Consider the following 7,149-nt stretch of genomic DNA (forward strand, 5'->3'; position numbering starts at 1 on the left):
TCCACCATCTCCCTAGCAACCAGCGGGCCTTGTAAGCATGGGCCAAATTGGCTGAGCACAATGGCTTCTTGTCCTGGGACACAGAGACTGATGATAAGAGACTGTCCTTGGTGTATGACGTTTAATCCCAGATTCCAAGATATGACTCTTTAGGGGCAAACATCGCACCGTTCCCCTGGCTCTCCATGAACAGATTGACTTTGTAAATGCTACTGCCTGGCTTAGTCTCTTTTCCCGGGAGTGCTGTCCTCCCTTAACTGCAGGTGGGGTTGGCTCCTGCTAAGCTTCAGGTCTTAGACCCTGTATGAGCTTCTCTCGACAGAGTGGAGTTCAGTAGCTCTTGTTTCCTCGTATATAAGGGTCCAAGGTGAAATAGGTGGTCATGACCTGTGTCACCAGCTCTGGAACCGGATGATGAACTGAGTCTTTACTTGACAAACACACTGATTATGCTCGCACGAAGATGGTTGCTTTTCATGCTGTACACAATTGGATTCATTAAAGGAGGAACCAGCAGGTAGATGTAGTCCAAGATCATTTGAAGCAAGGGAGAAGAGCTCTTCCGGAATCTGTGTATGACAGTCAGGCTGAAGTCTGGCATGCAGAAGAGCAGGATGGCGCAGAGGTGGGAGACACAGGTGTTCAGGGCCCTAAGGCATTTTGTTGGGGACGTGATGCTCAGCACTGCTTTGAGGATCATCGCATAAGAGAGGAAAATGAGCAGCGAGTCCAACCTCACCATTATGACTGTAAAAAACAAGCCATAGATGTTGTTGACTGTGATGTCCGAACAAACCAGCTTCATGACGTCCTGGTGCAGGCAGTAGGAAGGGAGAGGACATTGGCTCGAAAGAATTAGAACTGTTTCAGGAGAAAGAGGAGTGGAAATATTACTGCTACTGCTCTTCGCACAAACACCAGTCCAATCTTGGCTATTCTCGGCAGGGATAAGATGGAGGCATATCTTAGCGAGTTACAGATTGCAATGAAACGGTCAAATGCCATCAACAAGAGCACAGAGGATTCAATGAATTGCAGAGAGAGGATGAAGAACATCTGGGGAAAACAAGCATCAAGGCTGATCTCTCTACAGTTTAAACAAGAATAGGCTCAGTATCGTCGGTATGGTGGCTGTCAATAAACCAAGGTCTGTGATGGCCAACATGGAAAGGAAAATGTACATGGGCTCATGGACGATTGGATCTGTTTTTATAATGAACAGAATGACTGAATTTCCTACTATTGAAATAGCATACATGAAGCAGAATAAGACAGAGACCCAGAGACAGATGTCTTCCTGCCCAAGTATCCCAGCAAGAAGGAACACTGCAGGTGTGAATTTGGTGTCGTTGACAGCTGACATACCGTACTGGGCAGGTCCGAGAAGTTTTGAACTTTCCTTCCTGAAAAGAAAGAGAAGAGGAAAGTAGATGATATTTAACGAGACATCTTTCTGCTCTGAGTGCAAATCTAGGATTCCCAGAAGCTCAAGGAAGATCAGAAAAAACATAAAATTGGATTTACACCCCCAATAGGATATGCCAATAGGAAGATAGGCACTGCCAGACTGGATCAGACCTGCAGTCCTTCTACCTCAGTAACCAGTTACACATGCATCAGGGGAAGATGGAGGAATCCCTGCAATAGGGAGCTAGGAGATTAACTGCTCCAAGGGAAGGATTCCCCCAGGCACCCACTAGTTAGACATATTTTGTGGTGTAAATCCAGTCCCTCTTTGAATCCAGATAATCCCTTCGCCCCATTTATATCTAGTGGATCAGAGTACCACAGCCTATTTGAGCACTGTGTGAGTTTACAATAATGACATTCACATAGACACTCTTTCTAGCCCTCAACTTCAAAACGTGGCCCATTTATCATGACATGTGTGTACACATATGGCAAGTACATGGTGAAAATGGTCATTGTGTTTATCTGTCCTGCAATTAAGTTATTCATAAATGTGTTTCATTACCTCATTATGTACCTTATTTTTTTATTTTCTCTGCTCATGTGAGTTCAAATTATGTCACTGTATCTTTGCAGCACATGGTATAAATTTTCAGGGTCTGGTTCTGAATTCAATAACGACATCACTCCAGATTTACATGTGTAAATTCGATCGGAACCGGGATCTATTAACTTTCCCTTACCAAATGCTCCCAGTGATACACTCTGACCCCAAGAATTCCTCCAAGAGAAGCTGAAGTGCTTTGCCCAGCCTATGTTGACTGAATCCAGAGAATTTGATCATCCTATAGGTTCCCCTTCCTCCTCACGGGACCCGCATCTGCTCCCATGCAAGGGATTGTAGTTATCTGGTAAGCTACAAGCTAACATGGACAGTTACTTCAGCTGGATGAGGGAGGGGTTGGCATCGCAAATGGGTGAATAGTGCAAACACTAGGTTTGCACTAATATCCAGCTGTGTGTGCTAGTTACTTCAGCCATGCTTTTTTAACAGGTAATGGAGGTAAATTACATAAGAAACTATCACACTGCTCTTTCCTGCACCTCAGCTCTCCTCTTTGCTGAAACACAGACCAGCGGTTCTGTTTTCTCAGGACTTTTTGGAAAGTTTGCACGGCTATTGTAGAGTTATTGTGTGCATGACCCTGAATGTAAGTATTACAAATGGCTTCTGCTCAGTTAGCAGGGATGAGTTCCATACAGCTGTTCTCTGAACAGAGAGTTAATAGCACAAACCCATTGCAAACAGTTACCACTGCTCCTTCCTGTAGCAATTCCAACAACTCTGCCGCTGGCTTTCAATATGCAGACATGTCATGAAATGTTTGTTTGTAATATTTGTGTTACAATGAAAAGTTTTGGCATAACATTTACACAGCTGTACTTTAGCACACACATGTCAACCACAGGCACAAACCCAGCCGGACCTATTGAGCAGGCACAGTGCTCAGTGCTACGGCCACATTGTGCGGTAGCCCAGGGCCCAGTCTGAGGGTGGGAGAATGGTGAGATTTCACCCCATGAGAACGGAGGCTACGAGTCCTGACATTTGGCCCTCAGAAACCAGAGAAGAGAAAGAGTTGAACATAGCCCTGTAACTCTGAGGGGTAACTTCAGGGCAGAAGTGCTGGAGCCTTCAGTTAGTCAGGAAACAGAAATACAGGCAAGTCGCATCTTAGGCGCTTTTAACATGCTCAAATTCAGCTTTGTGCAGTCGGTAAAAACAGGGAAAAAAGAAAAATTACAATATAAAAACTGCATCTGTAGTGCAGGCGATTGCGCCCGACATTCAGCTCAATGAGTGTTTCACCATACGTGGTTTTCGCTTTACGCACTAACCATGGAACTGAACCCTCACATAAAATGAGACTTGCTTGTGTGCCCTCAGAGCAACGCAGCTCTGAATTCCTGCATCTACAATCCAGTCAAAGAATAAAGTTACTGAAAGTGCATTTGCTGATTAAATTTCCAGCGGCAAATAGACCTGATGCAATTTGGGAAGTAGTCACTGATATTCTGTGGGGTCTCTTCTTCCTCAGCCTTGGCAGGATTGGGCCCAGAGCACACAGCATCTCTAAAAATGGGACTCCTTGAGAAATCATTGCTCAGGGTATCAGGGTTTTAGCACTACAAGCTCGCTTTGAATGTCAGATTTCTGTGTAGATGAAATTACTCACCGTGGAGCATGGGCAGATGTAGGGGAGGGGTTCCCAAGCTATCTACTGCTACCTGCCCTCCATCCCCATCACTGAGTCACCCCAACAGCCCAGCTCAGTCCTCTGTCGCTGCACAGAACATCTGCAAATGGCAACAGCTTGCAGCCTTTACACATCACTTTGCATTTTAAAGAGAGTGAAACCTGCAAAACCAGCCCTGCTGCAGGCTGTCTTCCTGCAATTGGAGCTTATCATCCCTGTTATTCACATGGCTACTTGTGATCTTGCTGAAATAAACTGAAATAGATTAATAATATTAATATAGGAGCAGATTTCTCTGCAGCAGCCCCTTTTCCTGCATTACACTCCCAGGATGCTGGCCAGAGTACAGAGAATCCACAAGTCTCTGTGCATGGAAATTTCCCTCAGCTCGTTCCAGGAGGGAAACTCCCTTCCTTTTCCCTGAAGAATAAAAAGGGGGGACCCAGTGTTGCAGGGGGTGCAACAGTTGGGGGTTCGTTTGCCCGGTGTGCGTATCCCCAATGACCACACCGGAGTGGAGAAGCAAATATCTTTATTTGAGTCAAATAAGGTGCAAGGAGATATAGAATCTCAGATCATGCACACATCACTATCCTTTTCCCCAGCTTATATACCCCACTTGTTTACACAGATGCTTACAGGTACCATAATTCATCATTTACAATTCATTGAGTACCGGATCCTTTAATTAAACTATATCCTTTACCCACTCTACAAAGCCCCCCCTTTGCTCGATTGCATTTAATACCATAAACAAAAGAACAAAAGAAAATGATAAATGATTGCATGTACTCTTGCTAGCTTTAAAGAAACATATTGATTAATCTAAGGAGTACTTCGAGGGCAATGGCAGGCCTGAGAATATAAACTTTTAACCCCGTGTCTTATTATTAATTATTCGGGGCCTGGCCCCCCCCCAACAATCCCCCCCTTTGAGAATACTCAAAGGCCTTTCGTTGAGTTTTCTCATATTCATTACTTAAAACAAGGTTGAAGGGTAAGCCACCTGATGTTGGTAGCGAGACTGCCCTAAGGGGGTACATTTCTGTTGGCTGACGGAGGACAGACAGACAACTTTTACAACAAGGCACTCCTAACTGCAGACCACAGCAGAAGAGCAAACCGATCACTATTACTACTAGCAGGGAGGTAAAAATGCTTTTAAGCCACTCAAACCAATTACCAAAACCCCAAGAACCCCACCACTCATTGTCACTATTTTGCGTTATATGAGTGACAAGGTCATGCAACTTAGCTAGTCTATTTTCAATACTTTGGCTGTGATCAGAAAGGTTAAAGCAACAGAGACCCTTAAATTCCTCACACCCATGATTATGCCTTAAGAGGAGGTAATCTATTGCAGCTCGATTTTGGAGTACCCCTTCTCGGACCCCTGTGAGCTCTGAGGCCAAGTCAGAGATTAAAGTGGAAGTTAGATTGATGGACTTGGCAAGGGCACAGGCCACTTTTGCAAGCTGGAGCTCTGCATCTAAGGCCAGGCCTGGGACTCCGACCAATGAAGTAGCGAGGGCTATAGCCTAAGATTTAGACACCAGGTTTACCTTAGAATCACAGGTTTCGTCCAGAGGCAGGCCACGCCGAGCTCTCTGGACTCGGGTAGGCCCCGGTGTCTTTAGAACTAGAGCATGACCAGGGACAACCCCCATGGTTAATCGTCCAAGAGAACAAGGGCCTCCCGAACTATTAGCTGGAACATAAGTGAATGCAGTTAGTCCGCAGAGCAAAAACCACCCATGGGGAAGGTATAAATGTGAATAAAGATAGGAAGTTGAGGTAGGAGCAACAGAACAATTCATCTCATGATTTGTTAAGTTAATAGCAGCCTTTTGAGCACCCACCACAGTAAAACAGGAAGTAACATTCGAGGATATGGCCATTAGCCGAATTTGAAGGCGATTCTGGTTTGTATAGGGTTTAGGATGTGAAATAGAGCCAAAATCAGACAGCTGCTGGGCCTTCAACTTAATATTATAAGCAGCAAGTTCAGTATAATTGTGAATATCTTGCAAGGGCATAGCTACTCCTACAAAACAAGTAGTAAATACAGACCCTAAAGTGTAACCGCTTCCTACACAAAAGTGGGAAGAATTAGAGGCTGTGGCAGCTAAAAGAGCCCACCAGTTATTTTCTGGGGAGCGGAAAGATAAAGGGGCCAATTGTCCAGAAACAGTAAACACCCATACAAATATTAAAAACATGACCAAATTAGAGTGATTTGCGTATAAACAATAACTTGAGTCCCAAATCTTCCGATGTTTCGGTCCCAGTAGGCTGGACCGTCCACTGCTCGGGGTTTGGATTTTGCGGTGGAGGTACAGCTTTCAATCGGGAGTAGTGAATCCAGCTCTTGTGTCCCTCTACTTTCGTCACCGTGTGGGAAACCAATAAGACAAGATAGGGTCCTTTCCACTTCTCCTGGAGGGGTTTGTCCTTCCAGGTCCGGACGAGGACGAAGTCACCAGGCTGTAGGGAATGAACAGGTGCGTCCAAGGGGAGTGGCTGAGAATCCCTCACATACCTGTGAAGAGAACATAGAACAGCAGACAGAGAACACATATATTGGGACAAATATCCACTCCCGACCTCCCATTCCCCTAGTAGGATCGGGGTACCATTCATAGGCCACGCCCTTCCAAACATAATCTCGAAGGGACTTAAACCAGTTCTACCCTTAGGAAGAGCCCTAAAGCGGAGTAAAACCAAAGGTAGGGCATCGGGCCACTTTAAAGACGCTTCTTGACATATTTTGGCTAGGTGCCTTTTGAGTGTCTGATTAGTGCGTTCTACCACGCCACTGGCCTGTGGCCTCCAAGGAGTGTGAAGTTTCCAGTTGAGCTGGAGGATATCCGAGACATTCTGGACAATTTTTGAGGTAAAGTGTGTTCCCTGGTCAGACTCCATCCATCGAGGCAGGCCAAATCTAGGAAAAATTTCTTTAACAAGTTTAAGAGCCACAGTCTTAGCGGTGTTATTTCGGCAAGGAAAAGCTTCAGGCCACCCACTGAAGCGATCCACCAGAACAAGGAGGTACCTATACCCCTGGGCTCGAGGGAGTTCAGTGAAATCAATTTGCCACACTAGTCCGGGGCCTGGAGTGGGTTCTAGGGTAGCTGGTATAACTGGATTCCCTGGTCGAGGATTATTTTTCTGGCAAGTAAGGCACTCTGCTGATATCTGGGACGCTAGGGGCCGAAGTCCTGAGGTGATGAAATACTTTTGTGTAAGCTGGGTTAAAGCTTCCCTGCCTGCATGAGAGGTCTGGTGTAGCTTTTGTAATACTGGTCGCATCATACACTTTGGTAACAGGACCTTTCCCTCTGTGGAATGGAGCCATCCGTTTTCCTTCTGGAGCCCAAGAGATTCAGCCCATTCTAACTCCTCACTCGTATACTGTGGGGTAGGGAGGTCCCCTAGCGATGGAATCAAGGCATGAAACTGGACACCCTCGGCTAGTCCCGGT

General features: G+C 45.6%; 1 pseudogene; it reads right to left on the reverse strand.

The window, feature by feature from the left end:
* Window positions 1–427: 427 nt before the first annotated feature.
* LOC127030234 (olfactory receptor 51G2-like) lies at window positions 428–1,363 on the reverse strand (annotated as a pseudogene).
* Between the last annotated feature and the right edge of the window lie 5,786 nt (window positions 1,364–7,149).

Source organism: Gopherus flavomarginatus, chromosome 1 (genome assembly GCF_025201925.1).
Source record: "Gopherus flavomarginatus isolate rGopFla2 chromosome 1, rGopFla2.mat.asm, whole genome shotgun sequence".
Classification (NCBI taxonomy): Eukaryota; Metazoa; Chordata; order Testudines; family Testudinidae; genus Gopherus; species Gopherus flavomarginatus.